Below are 23310 nucleotides of genomic sequence, written 5' to 3' on the forward strand. Positions count from 1 at the left end.
CCGAAATAAACGTCGATTGGGCACAAAAACTACTGAAATCACTCTACAGAGGAATAGCCACTGGATCTGACAGAATGTCAATCTGTTTCTATTTAGAGTATGCGAAAGAATTTTCTCCTCTTCTAGAAGCACTGTACCGTATGTCATTTCAGGAGCGAAGCGTTCCTAGATTTGGAATTGTCTCTTCTCAGTTTCTGATTGTATTGTTGTTGTTGTTGTGGTCTTCAGTCCTGAGACTGGTTTGATTCAGCTGTCCACACTACTCTATACCGTGCAAGCTGCTTCATCTCCCAGTACCTACTGCAGCCTACATCCTTCTGAATCTGCTTAGTTTATTCATCTCTTGGTCTCCATCTACGATTTTTACCCTCCACGCTGCCCTCCAATACTAAATTGGTGATCCCTTGATGCCTCAGAACATGTCCTACCAACCGATCCCTTCTTCTAGTCAAGTTGTGCCACAAACTTCTCTTCTCCCCAATCCTATCCAACACCTCCTCATTAGTTATGTGATCTACGCACCTAATTTTCAGCATTATTCTGTAGCACCACATTTCGAAAGCTTCTATTCTCTTCTTGTCCAAACTATTTATCGTCCATGTTTCACTTCCATACATGGCTACACTCCATACAAATACTTTCAGAAACGACTTCCTGACACTTAAATCTATACTCGATGTTAACAAATTTCTCTTCTCCAGAAACGCTTTCCTTCCCATTGCCAGTCTACATTTTATATCCTCTCTACTTCGACCATAATCAGTTATTTTGCTCCCCAAATAGCAAAACTCCTTTACTACTTTCAGTGACTCACTTCCTAAACTAATTCCCTCAGCATCACCCAACTTCATTCGACTACATTCCATTATCCTCGTTTTGCTTTTGTTGATGTTCATCTTATATCCTCCTCTCAAGACACTGCCCATTCCGTTCAACTGCTCTTCCAAGTCCTTTGCTGTCTCTGACAGAATTACAATGTCATCGGCGACCTCAAAGTTTTTATTTCTTCTCTATGGATTTTAATACCTACTCCGAATTCTTCTTTTGTTTCCTTCACAGCTTGCTCAATATACAAATTCAATAACATCGGGGAGAGGCTACAACTCTGTCTCACTCCCTTCCCAACTTTCATGGCCCTCAACTCTTATAACTGCCATTTGGTTTCTATACAAATTGTAAATAGCCTTTCGCTCCCTATATTTTACCCCTGCCACCTTCAGAATTTGAAAGAGAGTATTCCAGTCAACATTGTCAAAAGCTTTCTCTAAGTCTACAAATGCTAGAAACATAGGTTTGCCTTTCCTTGATCTAGCTTCTAATATAAGTCGTAGGGTCAGTATTGCCACACGTCTTCCAATATTTTTACGGAATCGAAACCGATCTTCCCCGAGGTCAGCTTCTACTAGTTTTCCCATTCGTCTGTAAAGAATTTCCGTTAGTATTTTGCAGCTGTGACTTATTAAACTGACAGTTCGGTAATTTTCACATCTGTCAACACCTGCTTTCTTTGGGATTGGAATTATTATATTCTTCTTGAAGTCTGAGGGAATTTCGCCTGCCTCATACATCTTGCTCAACAGATGGTAGAGTTTTGTCAGGACTGGCTCTTCCAAGGCCGTCAGTAGTTCTAATGAAATGTTGTCTACTCCTGGGACCTTGTTTCGACTCAGGTCTTTCAGTGCTCTGTCAAACTCTTCACGCAGTATCATATCTCCCATTTCATCTTCATCTTCATCTACATCCTCTTCCATTCCCTGAATATTGTCCTCAAGTACATCACTCTTGTATAGAACCTCTGTACACTCCTTCCACCTTTCTGCATTCCATTCTTTGCTTACAACTGGGTTTCCATCTGAGCTCTTGATATTCATACAAGTGGTTCTCTTTCCTCCAAAGGTCTCTTTAATTATCCTATAGGCAGTACCTATCTTACCCCTAGTGATATATGTCTCTACATCATTACATTTGTCCTCTAGCTATCCATGCTTAGCCATTTTGCACTTCCTGTCGATCTCATTTTTGAGACATTATATTCCTTTTTGCCTGCTTCATTTACTGCATTTTTATATTCTCTCCTTTCATCAATTAAATTCAATATTCGTTCTGTTACCCAAGGGTTTATACTAGCGCTCGTCTTTTGGTCTACTCGATCCTCTGCTGTCTTTACTATTTCATCTCTCAAAGTTACCCATTCTTCATCTACTGTATTTCTTTCCTCCATTCTTGTCAATCGTTCCCTAATGCTCTCCCTGAAACTCTCTGCAACCTCTGGTTCTGTCTGATTATGCGGGTCCCATCTCCTTAAATTCCCACATTTTTGCAGTTTCTTCAGTTTTAATCTACAGTTTATAACCAATAGATTGTGGTCAGAGTCTACATCTGCCCCTGTAAATGTCTTACAACTTAAACCTGGGTCCTAAATCTCTGTTTTACCTTAATATTATCAATCTGAAATATGCCAGTATCTCCAGGCTTCTTCCATGTATAAATTTTCTCATATGATTCTTGAACCAAGTGTTAGCTATGATTAAGTTGTGCTCTGTGCCAAATTCTACCAGGTGGCTTCCTCTTTCATTTATTAGGCACAATCCATATTCACCTACTACGTTTCCTTCTCTCCCTTTTCCTACTACCGTATTCCAGTCACCCATGACTATTAAATTTTCGTCTCCCTTCACTATCTGAATAATTTCTTTTATTTCGTCATACACTTCTTCGCGTTCTTCGTCATCTGAAGAGGTAGTTGGCATATAAACTTGTACTACTGTAGTAGGCGTGGGCTTCGAGTCTATCTTGGTCACAATAATGCGTTCACTATGCTGTTTGTAATAGCTTACCCACATTCCTATTTTTATTCATTATTAAACCTACTCCTGCATTATCCCTATTTGACTTAGTATTTATAACCCTGTATTCGCGTGACCAAAAGTCTTGTTCCTCCTGCCACCGAACTTCTCTAATTCCCACTATATCTAACTTTAACCTATCCATTTCCCTTTTTTAATTTTCAAACATACCTGCCCGATTAAGGGATCTGACATTCCACGCTCCGATCCGTAGGACGCGAGTTTTCTTTTCCCTGATAATGACGTCCTCTTGAGTAGTCCCCGCCCGGAGATCTGAATGGGGGACTATTTTACCTCTGAAATACTTTACCCAAGAGGACGCTATCATCATTAACCATACAGTAAAGCTGCATCCCCTCAGGAAAAATTACGGCTGTAGTTTCCCCTTGCTCTCAATCGTTTGCAATTCCAGCACAGCAAGGCTGTTTTCTTCTTTTTTTTTTTTTTTTTTAGTGTTACATGGCCAGATTAGTCAATCATCCAGCCTGTTGCCCCTGCAACTACTGGAAAGGCTGCTGCCCCTCTTCAGGAACCACGCGTTTGTCTTGCCTCTCAACAGATATCCCTCCATTGTGGTTGCACCTATGGTACGGCTATCTGTATCACTGAGGCACGCAAGCCTCCCCACCAACGGCAAGGTCCATGATTCATGGAGGGGGGTCTAATTGTATTAGAATTACTTCTAATTGTATTGTATTAGAAGTAAAAAACAGGAAATGGAACGTTATCTACACCTTGTACAGAAATTGAACTGCAGTTATAAGGACATGAAACGATAGCTTTGAAGCCTTTAGCGTACGTAATTGAATCTGCACATTGAGTGTCTTGCGAAGAAACCAAGGACAAATTGAGCAAGGAAATAAGAAAATAAGGGAGAGGAATTGTAAAATTTAAGGTTATCTGACGAAACTGTAATTATGTCATAAATAGCAAATGATTTGAAAGATCAGTTGAACATAATGGATACAGTCTTGAAAATAGGGTGTAAAATGAGCATCAATAAATGTGTAACAATAGTTCTGAAATGTCGTCGAATTATATGAAGTGATGACTAGAAAAATTGGCTAGGAAATGAGTAAGTAAAAGCAGTTGCTAAACTTTGTTATACAGAGAGGAAAATAATTGTTGATTACCAATGTAGATGGGATATAAAATGCTGACTGAAACATCAAGAAAAGAATTACTGAAAAGAAGGAATCTATTAAGATCTGATATCAATTTAAGTGCCAATTAATGGTATCTGTTACGAGTGCAGCCGTAATTGGAAGTGAGACGTGGAGGATGAATAGTTCAGACAAGGAGATAATGGTACATTTTGAAATGTAGTGCAACAGGAGCACGCAGAAGATTAGATGGGTAGATTGAATAAGAAATAAACATGTAATAGATACAAAATGAAATACAGATATTTTATCTTGAGTGTAATCGTTCTACTGTACAATACTTTCTGTCACTGAAATGAAATGTCATGTGACGAGCGCCTCCCGTCGGGTAGACCGTTCGCCTGGTGCAAGTCTTTCGATTTGACGCCACTTCGGCGACTTGCGCGTCGATGGGGATAAAATGATGATGATTGGGACAACACAGCACCCAGTCCCTGTGCGGAGAAAATCTCCGACCCAGCTGGGAATAGAACCCGGGCCCTTTGCATTGACAGTCTGTCGTGCTGACCACTCAGCTGCCAGGGGCGTCACTGAGCATTTGTGTAGAGTCACAGATATAGAACATGCAGTATTTTCGTTGGATGAGACTCTTATTGTATGACTACTACTTCATATGGCGGACGGTCATGTATTTATTTCAGAAAAGGATCAGAATTCGAAGCAAGATTTGAGCTTAGCACGATAAATACAGAAAAACTCTGCTACATCGGCTATTTAATGGCGAAGAAATTAATCAATATGTATGTGTTTATCTCGATCTCCTGGTGATAGTGTGGACATTTTCCTCAATAAATTAACAGAAGTACCAACTAAAATCTCAAGTAGAATAGTCTACATATTGTTGTGCGAAGACATAAACATGAAGACGAGTATCACAAAAGAAACTAGTAGCATCCCCACAAATATCCTTCAGGGTTTTGGGATATCCCAGTTGGTCAATAGTACAACAATGGCTACTACAACAAAGGCATCAGTGATTGACCATGTGGCCAAAAGTATAGACAGAGAAAAGTGTGAAATAGCTGTACTAGATCTTAGATTATCAGAGCGTTTCAGTCAAACAACAGTAAAATCGGGTATGGAAAATTCCCTAAACTGCAAACTTATGAAACATATTTATCAGAAATCAAAGTACAAGATTTTCCAAAAGAACCAGCAAACCAAACACGGGATGAATTGTAATGAGAAACGAATGTAAATGTAAAATCGTCTATATTCTCAACATTATTTAAATTGAATTTTCAAAAGACCTTTTGAAAAGCACGCAAATCACTAAAAATGTTTCACAAAAATAAATGGATAACAGCAGTTCTTAAGAAATCTTTCCAAATGCTTCTGTACCTCAGTTACATTAAAAACAGTCATAATGAGCCAGAATTATTAAATCTTTATCGCAAGTGGCGAAAGATTTAAAAACGTTGCTAACTGTGGCAAAAACTCATAAGTACACTTTTGTTGCTAGAACAACAGAGCAAGAAGCTAGTAAAACTATGCAAAACTAAAATATGAAAGGTCAAAAGGATTAGATGAAGTAACAATGTGTGTACTGAAACACTGCATAGAGAGTATACATGCTCCCTTAATACACACGACAGACGAGTTCTTGACATCAGGGAAATTTCCAGAATGTTTAAAACAGGCAAGATTTGCACCCCTGCTAAAGAGAGGTAAGCAGACAGTATAGAAAATTAGTGGCCCATTACCCTGTTATGACCATTCTGGAAAATATGAACATTTATGAAAGATTAATGAGTTACTTGAATAAATACATTTTAAGTGAATAACTGTTTGACTCTAGAAGTAGTAGAAGTATAGAATGAGCCATAGTGTAATCATAACTTAATGCTGAAACTTCCTGGCAGATTAAAACTGTGTGCCCGACCGAGACTCGAACTCGGGTCCCGAGTTCGAGTCTCGGTCGGGCACACAGTTTTAATCTGCCAGGAAGTTTCATATCAGCGCACACTCCGCTGCAGAGTGAAAATCTCATTCTGATAACTTAATGCTCTTGACAAAGATAAGTGTGTCACACGTAGTTTTTAGATGATTCGATTGCTTGTGATACTGTTGACCATAACATTCTGCTAAATAAGTTAGAAACATTAGTGATAAGAGCAGTAGCTAGTGACTGGTTCTGACCATACCTATCACACAGGGTAAAAATCATACAGATAACACATACCTCAAATAAGCATAAGGTCTTAGTAAAGCATTTATCAGAGTCAAAACATATTAATACAAGAGTGTCTGAGGGTAGCATTTTAGTAACAATACTCTTCCTGATATACATCGAAGGCTCTCCCACTAGTGACAGTCATGGAGAAATAATATCTTTGCTGAACTCTGAGAAAACTAGGGAACTCCTTGTAGGGGGAGCAAACAAGGCCCTTAAGGAGTTTTACAATCGGAAAATAAGCAATAATGTGACATTTAACATAAAGAGAACAAACGTCATGAATTTCAGTTTGAAAAGGGAAAGTGATCCTATTCATTTAAATGTAGTGGCACCTCTATAGACAATGTAGCAAATGAAGAGCTTCTAGGGATAAATACTGAATCTCAGTTGAACAGCGAAAGTTACTTGCTACGTGATGTATTCAGCATCCTATTCCCTTAGAGACCCGCCGTCATTATACACTGAAGCACCAAAGAAACTGGTATAGGCATATGTAATCAAATACAGACATACTTCAAAAAGGCAGAATACAGAGCTGTGGTCGTCAACGCCTACATAAGACAACAAGTGTCTGACGCAGTTTTTACATCGGTTACTAATGCTACAATGGCACTTCGTCAAGATTCAAGTGAGTTTGAACGTGAAGTTACAGTCGGCGCACGAGGGATGGGACACAGCACCTCCGAGGCAGCGATGAAGTCGGGATTTTCCAGTACGACAATTTCACGAGCCTACTGTGAATACCGTGAGACCAGTAAAACATCAAATATGCTACATCACTGCGGCCGGAACAAGATCCTGGAAGAATGGGACCAATGATGACTGAATAGAATCGTTCATCTTGACAGAAGTGCAACCATTCCCCAAATTTCTGCAGATTGCAATGCTGGGCCATCAACAAATGTCAGTGAGCGAACCATTCAAGAAACGTGATTGACACGGCCTTTCGGAGCCGAAGGCTCGCTTGTGTAACCTTGATGACTGCACAACACAAAGATTTTCGTCTCGCCTGGGCCTCTCAATACCGAAATTGTGTTACTGACGACTGGAAACTTGTAGCCTGGTTGGGTGAGTCTCGTTTCAAATTGTATCGAGAGGACGGACGAGTACGATTATGGAGACAAGCTCATGAATCCATGGACCCGGCATTTCAGCAGGGGACTGTTATAGCTCGTTCAGGCTCTGTAATAGTGTGGGTCATGTTCAGTTGGAGTGATATGGAACCCCACATATATCTACATCCGACACTAACAGGTGACGTGTGCGTAAGAATCCTGTCTGCTCCCCTCCACCGATTCACGTCCGTTGTGCATTCCTACGGGATTGGCCTATTCCAGCAGGACAATTCTAGATATGAACATTATTGAGCATATCTGGGATGCCTTGCAACGTGCTGTTTAGAAGAGATCACCACACTCTCGTACTGCTACGGAGTTATGGAGAGCCCTGCAGGATTCATGGTGTCTATCCCCTTCAGCATTACTTCAGACATTAGTCGAGTCTGTGGCACGTCGTGTTGCGGCACTTCTGCGCACTCGAGGGAGCCCTGCACGCTACCAGTTTCTTCGACTCTTCAGTGTATAACAGCCAGCATCTTGTAGTTACACACTGTTCATATGTACGCTCAAATCTTGATTATAATATTCTCTTCTGGGAATCAAATGTACAAAATACGAACACAATTTTCAAAACTGCAGAAAAGTGTCATATCATAAGTAACCAAGCGTAGAACTGGACGTGATTGGCAAAGATCTGTTCAAAACACTGGGGTCTTAAGTGCACCGTGTGTGTACATTTACAAACAAGTTGTACACATGATAGATGACATTCGCTTTTACTGTCCGAAGAGCTGGAACAAGATGAAGACGGAACTTACTTTAGCAAGAAAAAATAAGCATAATTTTAAGTAAAGGGATAGAACTGAACACTAAGTTTCCGAAGGAGATTACGCAAAATTGCTTGCTCAATATACAGATTGAATAACATCGGGGATAGGCTACAACCCTGTCTCACTCCCTTCCCAACCACTGCTTCCCTTTCATGGCCCTCAACTCTTACAACTGCCATTTGGTTTCTGTACCAATTGTAAATAGTCTTTCGTTATTGTACAACTGCCCCCTTCAGTATTTGAAAGAGAATATTGCAATCAACATTGTCAAAAGCATTCTCTAAGTCTACAAATACTAGAAACGTAGATTTGCCTTTCCTTAATCTATCTTCCAGGATAAGTGTAGGGTCAGTATTGCTTCACATGTTGCAACATTTCTACGGAATCTAAACTGACCTTCTCCGAGGTCGACTTGTACTAGTTTTTACAGCCGTCTGTAAAGAATTCTTGTTAGTACTTTGCAGCCGTGACTTATTAAACTGATAGTTCGGTAATTTTCACATCTTTTAACGCCTGTTTTCTTTGGGATTGGAATTATTATATTCTCTTGAAGTCTGAGGGTATTTCGCCAGTGTCATACATCGTGCTCACCGGATGGTAGAGTTTTGTCAGGGCTGGTTCTCCCAAGGCTATCAGTACTTCTAATTTAATTTTGTCTACGCCCTGGGCCTTGTTTCGACGTAGATCTTTCAGTGCTCTGTCAAACTCTTCACGTAGTATCATATCTCCCATTTCATCTTCGTCTACATGCTCTTCCATTCCCTGAATATTGTCCTCAAGTATTTCGCCCTTGTATAGACCCTCTACATACTCCGTCCAACTTTCTGCTTTCTCTTCTTTGCTTCGAACTGCGTTTCCATCTGAGCTCTTGATATTCATACAAGTGGTTCTCTTTCCCCCAAAGGTCTTTAATTATCCTATAGGCAGTACCTATCTTACCCCTAGTGATATATGTCTCATCATCCTTACATTTGTCCTTCAGCTATCCCTGCTTAGCCATTTTGCACTTCATGTCGATCTCATTTTTGAGACATTATATTCCTTTTTGCCTGCTTCATTTACTGCATTTTTATATTTTCTCCTTTCATCAATTAAATTCAATATTTGTTCTGTTACCCAAGGGTTTCTACTAGCGCTCGTCTTTTGGTCTACTCGATCCTCTGCTGCCTTTACTGTTTCATCTCTCAAAGTTACCCATTCTTCATCTACTGTATTTCTTTCCTCCATTCTTGTCAATCGTTCCCTAATGCTCTCCCTGAAACTCTCTGCAACCTCTGGTTCTGTCTGATTATGCGGGTGCCATCTCCTTAAATTCCCACCTTTTTGCAGTCTCTTCAGTTTTAATCTACAGTTCATAACCAATAGATTGTAATCAGCGTCCACATTTGCTCGATGGAAATGTCTTACAATTTAAAACCTGGTTCCTAAATCTCTGTCTTACCGTTATATAACCTATCTGAAACCTCCCAGTACCTGCAGGCCTCTTCCATGTATACACCCTTCTTTCATGATTCTTGAACCAAGTGTTAGCTATGATTAAGTTATGCTCTGTGCAAAATTCTACCAGATGGCTTCCTCTTTCATTCCTTACCCCTATTCTATATTCACCTACTACGTTTCCTTCTCTTCCTTTTCCTACTATCGAATTCCAGTCACCCATGACTATAAAATTTTCGTCTGCCTTCACTGTCTAAATAATTTCTTTTATCTCATCATACATTTCATCAATCTCTTCATCATCTGCGGAGCTAGTTATCATACAAACTTATACTACTGAGCTAGGCGTGGGCTTCGTGTCTATCTTTGCCACAATAATGCGTTCACTATGCTGTTTGTAGTAGTTTACCAGAGCTCCAATTTTTTTTATTCGTTATTAAACCCACTCCTGCATTACCACTATTTTATTTAGCGTTGATAACACTGTAGTTACCTGACCAGAGTTCTTGTTCCTCGTGCCACGGAACCTCACTAATTCCCACTATATCTAACTTTAACCTAACAATTTCCCTTTTTAAATTTCCTAAACTACCTGCCCGATTAAGGGATCTGACATTCCACGCTCCGGTCCGTAGAACGGCAGTTTTCTTTCTCCTGATAACGCTGTCCTTCTGAGTAGTCCCCGCCCAGAGATCTGAATGGGGGACTATTTTACCTATGGCATATTTCACCCAAGAGGACGCCTTCATCATTTAAGCATACAGTAATCTGCATGCCCTCGGGAAGAATTACGGCTGTAGTTTCCCCTTCCTTTCATATACATTTAATTTCACTTAATGATTCCTTTATTTTTTGACAAATTATTTCATTCTGTTTGAATTTCACTAAATGCCTGTCTCGGTGTAAAGTTCGAAGCAACCTCTGCTGTGAAGCATGAGTAATGTTGCTAGATGACCTCAGAGTAATAAGTACATTTAAATTTTGTTATTATGTAACACAGATAATTCTGTAATTTTTCAAGACATCGAGTGTGTTTGATGAATTCGTATTGTGTTGTAAACTGTTTCAGGTAGTAGCTTACCCCTCCAACCGAGTTCCCTGCCGCCTGAAGTACTGTACGCAAGGGATAAACCGAATGAGGTAGCACTGTCTTAAACTGACTGGCCTTGTATTCGGGAGGGTGGATGGTTCGCTCTTCATTGTCCCCACCCATCTCCGATAAATGCTAGGTTTATTCCTACTATAAGGCCACGGCTAACTATTTGTCACACTCTTGCCATTCTAGACCTATAAGCCTACAAATGTCTCTATATGTGAATTATCTTATTTTATCGATCCTAGATTGTAATACCAGGACGTGTCCGATATGCCTGTAAATAGTGATCTACTAATAAACAACAACAACTACTACTACTACCACCATTACTACAACAACTACACACAAATGCTAAAGTACGCTTACATACCAGGTCAATACATGCATGGGAGTGTGATCACATGTTTTCTGGACATAATGTAAAGCGCTCATGCGGACTTGTTACCTCATTCATTCCTCAGTTTATCTACAATCAGAAGTACAGTTTTCAGCCCTTTCTGGCCTTCTATAATGGTCGACCTATCGTAGTCGCTAAGTAGAGCGCCATACAGCTATAACTGCTGTAACCAAGTGCGTACTTAGTATCTGAGCTAAGAGGTGATTCCTACTAATTTTGTGGATGGGGAATGTGTGGAGAAAACTAAGCATAATTTATTACGACGAGAAACTAAGGAATTATGAAAAACAGTTTATCAGTGCCACATCGTCGTAGTAGGTACCTACCAAAATAAATAGCTCCCTCATAACCTGATTACCGTGTGGATCAGACCCGCTACCGTGTCAATCTCTGCCATAGCGACTCTGGTTACTTCTTCAAAGTGGCTACAAGCCCAGTACAGGCGCATTAGATGTATTTCTATTTTAATCTGGTCCAGAGTTGATAGGAATATAATTAAGTCTGTTTGTAATCATTCAATGACTGGGGCCGTACTTGCTGACAGACTTCAATGACGTTTGGAAACAGAGATCTGTAAAAATGCAGATAAGCGAAATTAGTTACAGACCTATTAGAGTCCTTCAATTCCTTTCAAAAGTCTATGAGAATGTGGTTCGGATAGAATACTGATTTGTGTGACTGACCAAAACTTCTTACCAGCCGCACTGTTTGCCTTTCGCAACGAGTTCTGTATGGAGAAAACACTACCGAACCTCAGAAACTGAACGATTGCAGAGGTAAGCAAAATTAAATATCCCGCTGTATATTTTGCGAAGTTGTCAAATTCTTCCACTCTGTGAGCCACAAAGCTCTACAGAGCAGACAATTAGCTGTGGCATTAACGGCATCATTTCTATACTGGTGGAGTCGGACCTTCATAACGGAAATCATAGGGTGTCCCAGGGATGAAACTGCCTCGGAATGGGAGAAAATGTCGCGCGAGGTCCCTTAAAGGGCACACTCTTGTTGTTAATCCTCATAATACTATATCGTCTTCTAGCCACTTTGAAGTGTGGTTTCAGACATGCAATAATTACCTGTTGCCAACACAAGTAGGTATTACTGATCTTAAACTAAATTAAACGCAGTGTGTATAAGATTCCTATTGCTCTGTGCGTAAACGAGAATACTTTAGTCCGATATGAAAATTTTAACCTGTGCAAATTTTGTGAAAACGAAAGCGAGTTAGCTGAACCAGGTGTGTGGCTGTGTAAAGGTGGGCAGAAGGGAAGTCTTGTTTTATGAGTAGGAAAAGTAATAGTCGGAGGGAAAAGAACTATAGCACGCAGGAAGTTGAAGTAGTTTGAGCACCCAGCATATTAACACAGCAGCACTATCGCATTACAGTACTAAAATGTAAAAGGAGATCACACTATTAGTTTCGAAGAAAAGTCCGAAGACAAGGAGGAGGAAAGAGAAAAGGTCCAAGAACTTTAATTTCAGCTGTGTATCGACGGAAACGATATAAGATTACCAAGAAGACGGATGAAGACAAGGGAAGTACGAGAAGGTACCAATAGTTGTTACAGAACACGAGTATACGTTACACAAAGAGAGGATGTGTACGAAATAAAACAGTTATATGGTCTCAGAAATAGAGTGAGATTTTGAACTACAGCAATGGTGCAGACTTTGATATAAAACGTGAGTGTGTACCGACTTGGAGCTTGAGCGAATGGGAAGTAATAAACTGATTAAGTATTGCACAAATTATTTAATGACAGGACCAAAACACACGTTCTCAAAAATGTGAGTTCAAATAAAGTGACACCATCCAACGTGAGTGATGGACTATAAATTTTACTGCAACATGTGTTAACGAAACTGAACTTTTACAGACACCGTGTCATGTAGACAATGTTGCTGATATGACAAGAGATAAAAAACATTAAGAGGCGTCCGATGAGGGGAGCACAGGAGACATGCAAATTGGTTTCCCCATTCTATCCAGTGACTGGGATATGTAGCATCGTGTATGTCACGTACTTGCACAGATAAGGCTGCAGGCGTTCCACTTAGTCGTCGTTTCGAACACCTGCTGTTGTGCACAACGTTGCTGAGTAAACTTTTGGAATCAGCCTCTACATAAATTCAACATCCAACTTTCTTAGTTTAGTAAAAACATTTATGAACCCAGAGCATCTGAATTTCTTCCAGCTGGCAGATAGATGTTACATACATTACCACTCTGTAAAAGTGTTCCAGCAACTGTCGCCTGAGACGTCCTGGCAGATCAGAACCGTGTGCCGGACCGAGACTGGAATTCGGGACATTTGCCTTTCGCGGGAAAGTGGCCTGACAGGTAGTTTCATATTAGTCACACTCTTTTGCGCAGTGAAAATTTCATTGCGGAAGCCTCGCCTGCTTCAGTTGTCTTTTAGGTCCGACAAGCATACATCAAAAGCAACATTCGTTCTAAAACCTGTATCAAAACCATCCAACTCCGTACAATAATAACTAATGCTGGCAGCACCATTATTTACATTGTGCTGTAAGAAGGTGTATTTACTAAAGATCATAGCTGACGTGAGACAATACAGCAGTTCATAATAAGAGCTGTCGCGCTACAGGTCGAGGAAAATAGTTGGGAAAAGTGAAAAACATCTCAGTCTCCCTTTAGTTTTCCCCCGCTTTCATACTCGCCGCTTTTAAGTGTGGATAACACTGAGAACACAAGAATGTCAAATTGAGGGAAGTTACACGCACAGTATATACCTACCGTACGTTGATGGCAGGAGTACGTGGAGACTCACCAGACACGTCGGGCGCCGCGGCAGCCAGTGCAGTGGTGGTCGCCAGCGGGACTCGCTTCTTGTCCTGGACTGGGCTGCCGCCTCCCACCCACTCTGTCCGCAGTTTTCCTCGAGACCCCCTCCCTCCCCCACTCCTTCCCCCTCCCCCCTCCGCACCGACAACGATAACCCTTGTATAGGTCTGACGTTCGAAATATTTCTGCCATGTGATCTTAGCCGAAACACTAAGAATTCTTGCTCTTACGCAAAGGCTGTAAGTCAATTCATAACGCGTATTCTGTCGCCCAGTGGCCATTCTGGCACCGTAATGCAAAGTGATGCATTCGGTATTTCTAAACTGTTTCACCGTGAAATACGGTCCCTTCTTTCGACCATCGCACGAAGCCCCAAACTGCAGAGACTGAGATAAGCGATCGCGGAACAGAGTGGCTGGAACCTCTGACTAGGAGAAAGCCACGTGTGCCACCTCAGATGCTGTTCGTTCCCAGCCTCTGTCCACTCCATTTCCCGGCAGCGACGCACTTGCCCACCACGAGGTGTTCATTTCAGTCGCCTTTCCCTCTCCTTGTCCGAGATACGCACCCCGGACAGACCATTACTCGCCCTCTGGAGGCGCCTCTCACTTGCCGTCAGCACTGCGTCCAGCCATGACAGTGGTCTCGTTCCAGCGATGCGCCCTACAATTGATGACTAGATTTGTAGAGTTACAAAATTGAGAAGATCTTGACTGCTTATTTTCACTCGCTCTGCCTAACGGTCCTTGGCCTTTTCTATATCCTTCCTGTTGGACGAGAAGGGGTTCGCACCTGAAAGTGTACAAAACTGTCGATAATTTTGTGATTGAGGGGGAAACCACACGAGGAAGCTGTTTGACACCGAATTTTCGAGATTCTTTTGGGGTAGGAAGATTTAATTAGAATTTGAAGCAATTTTTATACCACTTAATTCATATTTCGAACACTTTTTGTGAATTTTTTTCAATAATTTCAGCCAAAATTAACAAAGTTAGGCTGTGATGTCCGCTGAAGAGTGTGAGTATAGTTCTCCAATTGCGTGCAGTGCAGCCATTCCGATTTTCATCTGAAATCAAAAAGTTTTTGATTTTACATTAATAGCTTATTTTCTAAGAATATGAAGCTCAGTGCAGATGAAAATAATGAATATTAAAATGTCTGTAGGCGTTGGAACAATTTACTTCGATTTTCAGGATTGTTTTTCTCTAATTAAGCAAAGAAAAATACGCTTAAAACCATGATATCATCTCACACGGTGGTTCAAATATTTCGTAATTTTATAAATAATCATACTATCAAATTTCATAATGATCGGTTCTCTACCTTTTGAGTTAGATTGCACGCAAATGTCAAAAAAGTCATTTCGAGATGAACGCTTTTGAAAAATAAATTCTCGGAAACTAGAAATTCAAGGAAGTTAACAATAATGTAAAATGCTTTCCGATCAATCTGCGACTCCAGCAGCAAATAGTAACCCTTCCTCTTCCTCATATGCTTCGTTCAGCGCTTGCAGCTGTTCTTTCCGAGTTTTCTGACCTTCTTTCGATTCCAATCAAGTAAGTGTAAAATTCGATGACCCGGTAAAAATGCAACTATTACGTTACTTGAGATATGTGCGTGAATAATGTACTGATGGAAAGAGGAAACTCTCAAGTTTTACATGGTTCTCGCCAAGTAGCAGTAGTGTGCAGCCACTTCAGTTCTAGTAAAGACAAGAGAGAGCGTTTTGTGTTCTACGTTTTGTGCAGTGCGGGACGGTAATAACTTTTCAGCGTGACTTTCGTACTGGGTATGGTGTGGATCCTGCTACAGCAGAGCTACAGCACATTAGACGATGGCACGAACAATTGCGAGAAACAGGTTGTTTCCGTAAAGGCAAATCGCCGGGACATCTGCGAGTGTCTGACACAAACGTCGAACGCATCCGCCATAGTTCCACAAGGAGGCCGCAGAAATCCGTTCGCCGTGCAGGCCGACAGCTCAACATGCCTCCGATGTCCGTCTGGCGTGTGTTGCGCAGACGTTTACACGTGAAACCGTACAAAATTCAGCCACTGCAAGCTCTTCGTGAAGGTGACAAACAACAACGTGTGTTCTGTAATTTCGCTGTCAGCAAGACGGAGGGTGACAGTTTTCTTCCACCCTTAGTGTTAAGTGACGACGCAACATTCCATTTAAAGGAAAGGTGGACCGTAATGCTGCGAGAGTATGGGGTACGGAACAACGACATGAAGTTGTACAACATGAGAGGGATTCTCCAAATTTTAATGGGTTTTGTGCAGTTAGAGGGTAAAAGATGTACGGTCCATTTTGCTTTGCCGAGAACACTGTTACAGGAAGCATAAGCCTCGATATGTTTGTGAGCGATCCTATCCCACAGTTGGAGACTGGATTCGAACGACTTCATTTACCAACAGGATTGGGCACCACCACACTGGCGTCTGGAAGTGCGGGAATTTTTAAATCAAAGGATTACTGAACGATGGATCGATCGCAATGGACCAAATGATTCACCCTTACATTACTGGCATCCAGGTCTACAGTCCTGGCTGTATGTGATTATTCCTTATGGGGGTTTATAAAAGACTGTGTTTATTTGCCTCCATTACCAACAACAATGAGTGAACTGAGACATCGCATAACAGCAGCTGTGGAGGCTGTAACTGAAGACATGCTAGCTGCAGTGCGGAACAGTTTGAATACCGGATTGACATTTGCCATTCATGTCAAGGGAAGCATATTGAACACCTACGAAAAGGTATGAAAAAGAAACTTTTTCAGTTTCCCGTTAATGAAAAAAGAATATTCATTGTACGAGGGTCACTGAGTAAGTAATGTTCCACATTTTTTTTTTGAAAATGCGTTAATGTACAAAGACAAATGTCCTTGTTGATGCATCACATTTTATGTTTGTTCTGTGCCCGGTGAAGTTTCGAACCGTTCTGGCAGATGGCAGAGCCGTAGTACAGCGTCAACATTGCGTCTACATACGACTCACGTTACAAGCAGCATGCTGTTATTGAATTCTTGTGTACAGGAAAACGAACTGGGGTCAACATCCATAAAATTTTGCGTACAGTCTCTGGCGATGATGCAGTTGATAGAAGTACAGTTGGACGATGGGTAAAGAAAGTTACAGGCTCAGGAAATTCAGAAACAGAACTCCATGATCAGCCATGCTCGGTACGTCCTGTCACAGACATTCTGAGTGGTGGGGAACCCATTATTCGTGCCGACCGGCGCAACGCAACTCGACAATTGGCTCTACGGTTGTCGGTCAGCACTGGAAGTGCGTCTGCAATGATCGAGACTCTGGGATATGCAAAGAGGTGCTCACGACTGGTTGCACGAATGCTCTCAGCGGACCACAAGATTAAAAGAAGAGCCATTTCATCTGAAGTTTTGAGACCGACGGAGGGACTTTTCTGTCACGGATCGTTACCGGTGACGAAAGCAGGGTGCGCCACTTGGCGCCGGAAACAAAAAGGCTGTCGATGGAGTGGCATCATCCTCATTCACTACAAAAGAAGAAATTCAAGACAACCCCCTCTGTCGGAAAAGTCCTGATAGCAGTATTCTGGGGTTGTCATGGCGTCATTCTGGTAAATGTGATGCCAAGGGAGTCAACCATCAGTTCATTGACATACCTGCAGACTCTGAAAAAAGTCATGATGACAGTATTTTGGGATTGTGATGGCGTCATTCTGGTAGATGTGATGCCAAGGGAGTCAACCATCAATTCATTGACATACCTGAAGACTCTGAATAAAGAACCGTTTCCGACATGTGCGATCGGACAAGAATCCAGATCTTGCTCCTAGACGATAATGCATGCCCGCACATAAGTATGAGTACCCGGGAACACATCGCCAAACTGGGTTGTACATCATTGCGGCATCCATCCTACCGTCCAGACCTCCCCCCCCCCCCCCCCCCCCACTTCCATCTCTTTGCGCCGCTTGAAGATTCACTACGGGGAACACTGATGATCACGAAAGGTCAAGTTATGCAGTGAAAACATGGCTACGCCCGCAGGACAAGAGCTTTTACCAGCGGAGAGTACATGCTCTTCCACAACATTGGGGTACAGCCAAAGAGCGTGATGGATCCTGATGCAGTTTGGAATTCCTGTGTGATGGTCTGGATGAATGTCTGGCTATTACACATTTTGACCCTCTTCAACTGTTGGCGCTCTCTGTCAGTCAAAAGTTCGGCCTGTACGCTCTTCTGCTGTACGTCTCCCTCCTCGTTTCCACTTCATATATCCTCTAGGAGCTGAAGATACTGGTACTCCTGCATATTTTCATGGAGGGCCCCAGTGAACACGCAGAAGTGCCACAACTCGACGTGTCATGGACTCCACTATTGTCTGAAGTAGTGCTAGAGGGAACTGACCCCATGAATCCGGAAGAGCTGTCCATAAATCCGTAAGGGTACGAACGGGTGGAAAGTTTTTCTGAACAGCACACTGCAAGGCATCCCACATATGCTCAGTAATGTTCATGTCTTGGTAGTTTAGTGGCCAGCGGAAGTGTTTAAACTCAGAAGAGTGTTCCTGCAGCCACTCTGTAGCAATTCTGGACGTGTGGTGGTGTCGCATTGTCCTGCTAGAAATGCCCAAGTGCGTCAGAATGCACAATGGACAGAAATGAATGCAGGTGATCATACAAGATGCTTACATACGTGTCACTTGTCAGAGTCGTATCTATACATATCAGGAGTCCCATATCACTCCAACAGCACACGCCCCACACCATTATAGAACAGTGAACAGACCTCCGCTGACATGCAGGCCGCATGGATTCATGAGGCGGCGTCTAGACGCTAGATACAATTTCAAACGTGACTCTTCCGACCAGTCAACATGTTTCCAGTCATCAACAGTCAATATCAGTGTTGACAGGCCCAGGCGAAACATCCTCAGACCACTGGAAGAATGTGAGAGTTCCTATTTCACATAATGCAGATGCTCACAAGTGAAATTTCTACAGACTCACTAATTTAGTGAGGTACAGTCGCCATATGTTTAGACGAACTATTTACGGAAGAATGGAAAAAGTGACAAAAAACTCATGTCGGGGGAGATAAGCATATGCTCCAAGGAAATGCAGGTATACACCAGGCTGCACTTACCCTGCAACTTTCTCTAGAACAGAAAGGCAAACATTTTTTATAGCGTTTGTAGATTTAGGGAAATTTTTTGACAATGTTGATTGAAATACCTCTTCGAGTTCTCAAAGACACTGAGATGAAATACACACTCTGTGATCCAACATATCCGGACGTCCCCAAAAACGTGCGTTTTTCATATTAAGTGCATTGTGCTGTCACCTACTGCCAGGTACTCCATACCTTCGACCTCAATAGTCATTAGACATCGTGAGAGAGCAGACTGGGGAGCTCCGTGGAACTTACGAACTTCGAATGTGGTCAGGTGATTGCGTGTCACTTGTGTCACACGTCTGTACTCGAGATTTCCACGCACCTAAACATCCCTAGGTCCACTGTTTCCCATGTGATACTGTAGTGGAAACGTGAAGGGACTCGTAGAGCACAAAAGCATACAAGCCGACCTCGTCTGTTGAGTTACAAAGACTGATGACAGTTTAAGAGGGTCGTAATGTGTAATAGGCAGACATCTATCCAGACCATCACACAGGGATTCCAAACTGCATCAGGATCCACTTCAAGTACTATGACAGTTAGCCGGGAGGTGAGAAAACTTGGATTTCAGGGTCGAGCGGCTGCTCGTAAGACACACATCACGCCAGTAAATGACTAACGACGCCTAGCTTGGTTTAAGGAGCGTAAACATTGAATAGTGGGAAAACGCTGTGTGGAGTGACGAATCACCGTACACAATGTGAAGATCCGATGGCAGGGTGTGGGAATGGCGAATGCCCAGTGAACGACATCTGCCAGCATGTGTAGTGTGGTGGTGTTGCGGAGTGATGGTGTTTTTCTTGGAGGGGGCTTGCACCCCTAGTTGTTTTGCGTGGCACTATCACAGCACAGGACTAAATTGATGTTTTAAGCACCGTCTTGCTTCCCACTGTTGAAGACCAATTCGGGATGTTGATTGCATCCTTGAACAAGATCGAGTAGCCGTTCATAATTGACAGCCTGTGGCGGATTGGTTACACGACAAGAACCGGGATGAACTGGCTTGCACATAGCCCTGTCCTGAATCCTGTAGAACACCGTCGAGATGTTTTGGAACGCCGACTTCGTACGAGGCCTCAGCGATCGACATCGACCCCTCTCCTCGGTGCAGCACTCTGTGAAGGATGAACTGCTGTTCCCCAAGAAACCTTCTAGCACCTAACTGAAGGTATGCCCGCGAAAGTGTAAGCTGTCATCAAGGCTAAGGGGGGGCCAACACCAAAAGGAATTCCAGCATTACCGATGGAGGGCGCCGCGAACTTGTAAGTCATTATGAACCGGGTGTCTGGATAGTTTTGATCAGATACTGTACGTAGTGAAAGGTTATTCACATTAAGTACAGAAACAAGAAGGTGGTTATAAGTGTCGAGAATGGAGAGAGACAGGATTGAAAAGAATCGCCGCTTCTATTGAGTGTGTACGTGGAGCAAGCTTTGAAGTAAAATCAGGAGATATTTTGGAAGGTAATTAAAGTTCAGGGTAAAAAATTAAAAACATTTAAGTATGGTTACGACATCCTAATGTTATAAGGCTTGCGAAGGACTTGGAAGAGCACTTGGAATAAATGGATAGCGACTTGATGATATATTATAAGATGAACATCGAGATTAGTAATCAACGACAATAAAGTGTGGCAGAATTACATGAGGCAGTGCCATGGTAATTCGATTAGGAAATGAGACACTAAAAGTAGTAGATGTCTTATACTGTTTGGACAGCAAAATAACTGATGAAGACTGTAGTGCAGAGGATATTCAGTGTAGAGTGACAATAGCAAGGATAGCTATACTGAAGAAGAAGTGTTGGTTTAGGTGTAATATCAGTTTAAGTGTTAGGGAGTATGACATGTAGATATTTGTTTGGCAGTAAATCGTGGATGATTAGCAGATCAGACAAGAAGTGAATATAAGGTTTTACAGCATGGTTCTATTTTAAAAAATGTTGAAGGTACGATGGACTGAATAACATATGAAGAAGATAGAAGAGACAGACAAAAATTTGTACCAAGGCTGGGATTTGAAATGAGGATCCTGCGCACATCGGAGAAGCAGTAACCACTGCGCCACGCTGGCACAATGGCTTTGCACAACTCCACAGACTATCCTAGAGCACCTCCCTCCCCAAACCAAATCCATATTCACACCTGAGGCCGTTTGGTAGGAATGGGAACTTTAATTGAACATTGAGGCATGCAAGGGTAGTGCACACTGTTCTGCAAACCCACTGTAGCAGGGTGCCGTACTAACCAGCACATCTGCCTAGTGTGCAGGCCAGGCAGGTTCAGATCACGGCCTTGGTATGAATTTTCATTTCTCGCTCCAGTCTACACACACACACACACACACACACACACACACACACACAACACACACACACACACACACACACATATATATATATATATATATATATATATATATATATATATATATATTTTACACAGATGTTTCAGACTTGAAGAGATCTCTGGAACCATATACTTTCATTTGATTAGGTGACGAAGTACTTAACGGAATTGAGGGAAAGGAAATTTATGACGCAACTTGAGTAAAGGAAGAAGCTAGTTGATAGGAGACGTGTTGATACAATAATGAATTGTCGATTTCATTGTGGAAAGATACGTGGTCAATGGTGGTAAGAGTTGTGGAAGGAGACAGAGGCTTCAATAAGGTAAGTACGTTGAAATGGATATAGATTGCTGTAGTTATACAGAAATTAAAAGACTGACGACCTCATCAGAAACAATCAAGGGAAGTATGAGGTAGGACTACAACTTGAATAAAGGTGGCTGATTTGAGTGTATACCAAAGCGGACTGCCCAACGTGTCTTAACGTTCACCTCCATGTAATGCGACGTGGGGACAGTGATCGTAAGAAACAAGACGAGTGTCACACCTCGTTAATGACAGCAGGCATCAAACCTATTATTAATTGATGCTGTCACTGTGTGTCTGGCCATTTCGACAAGTTTGCGAGTGAACTTTGCGAATAGAACCGTATACAATGGCCATTTAGCGCTAGTAGCCAGCAGCACACGAGACTGCAGGTCTTCAGCTGTGTCAGACAGCACGGGAACAGGTCAGTGGCCGGCTGGAGGTGTGCCGTTTGGCCCGACGTATCACAGGTCTGCTCCCTCGTCAGATGACGCGAGGCCCTGAGTGCACCGAAGAAGCAACGAGGCGTTCTGCCCGGTACGTGTGGAGGCTGCAGTTCACGCTGGAAGCGGCTCAGTCAGCTTTTGCGGTGTTTCGCGTACCGTCACTCAGGCCCGTTCATTCAGGTTACCGTGAACGTGGACCACCGTGTGTACTTTCGTACAATCTCGGTGTCCAGGTGTTGCCGTTACTGAGCCGTGATTTCTTGCCTGCGATGCTCTTGTCAGGATAGTTTCCCTGTCGAAGTAACGCACTTTGCGGCGTCCAGGTTGGCCAGCGCCCTCTAATTAGGACGGCCGCGGCTCTGGAGGAGAGGCGGCAGCCACAGGGGGAAGGAGGCAGCGCGCGAGGCACCGCGAGCAGTCGGCCGGCGCTCCGTGTACTGCGGGGACGCACCGCGCTGACACTCCGGCGCCTGGGTCTGGCGGCGAGCGCAACTGGAATGGAGAAGCAGTCACCGGCCAACACAGGCTCTGTTTGAGAGCTGGGTCTGTCTGGAATCCTGAGCAGAGCGCGGGAATTTACCCCGGCGTGCAACTTAACGGCGAGCTCCTGGACTAACTTTAAATGGTGAGCCATTTGTTGTAGAACTTTAGAATGTCGTTGCTCCGTGTAGCCTCTTTGATTTTCACTAGTCATTCCTTAAATCACTTGGACGTGGGTTCGGGATATTAGTCCATCTAACTGCCCTGGTTCCGTTGCCTTACGAGTGTGGCCGATAATTGACGATTCCTTGTTTTATTACGGTTGCTAATTCGTTAAGTGGTCAGGTTTATGAATCAAAGTTTATTGTCAGTATAAAACTTCAGCCACCAATTTAAGTCGGAATCGCCAACTTCCTTGTCGCTTTCAACTATAACAGTTACAACTTTGCACCGTCAAACGACGCTTTGGTATTTAAGGTTGTGTGCGGATTGTCGGATCATTATCATCTTGAACTGGTTGTGGTTTGTAAATTTATCAAGTGAAATTTGACGTCAGTCGAGATTGTGTAATCAACTATTGCTTTAACAGTAACTGCAATTGACACACTACAACGTTTAACATCTCCTCCTGCGTTTGGAGCTATCCAGTGCTCGGCTGTTAGTTTTAGTATTTTTGTGAACAGTGTATTAATACTGGGCCTGTGTGTTCTAGAAGCCGTTTTTGGCGTGCGCAGGTCGTCCTGCGTGTCGTTCTCACT

The 23310-nt window shown here is 42.6% G+C and overlaps 2 protein-coding genes across 3 annotated transcripts in view; one reads left to right on the plus strand and one right to left on the minus strand.

Annotated features, from left to right (window-relative positions):
* LOC126443342 (ankyrin-3-like) overlaps positions 1-13876 on the minus strand; it is a 42913-nt gene extending 29037 nt beyond the window's left edge. Inside the window, exon 1 of one of the 2 annotated variants that reach the window (XM_050090937.1) lies at positions 13796-13876. The gene's annotated coding sequence lies outside the window, so the exon portion shown is untranslated. Of the gene's footprint in view, positions 1-13761 lie in introns of both variants that reach the window. The other variant, XM_050090936.1, reaches the window with a different exon arrangement.
* An 8799-nt stretch (positions 13877-22675) lies between these two features.
* Positions 22676-23310, plus strand: part of LOC126443339 (ankyrin-2-like) — a 61933-nt gene continuing 61298 nt past the window's right edge. Inside the window, exon 1 of the mRNA XM_050090932.1 lies at positions 22676-22697. The gene's annotated coding sequence lies outside the window, so the exon portion shown is untranslated. The remainder of the gene's footprint in view (positions 22698-23310) is intronic.

The sequence above is a fragment of the Schistocerca serialis genome, unplaced genomic scaffold (genome assembly GCF_023864345.2).
Source record: "Schistocerca serialis cubense isolate TAMUIC-IGC-003099 unplaced genomic scaffold, iqSchSeri2.2 HiC_scaffold_1458, whole genome shotgun sequence".
NCBI lineage: Eukaryota > Metazoa > Arthropoda > Insecta > Orthoptera > Acrididae > Schistocerca > Schistocerca serialis.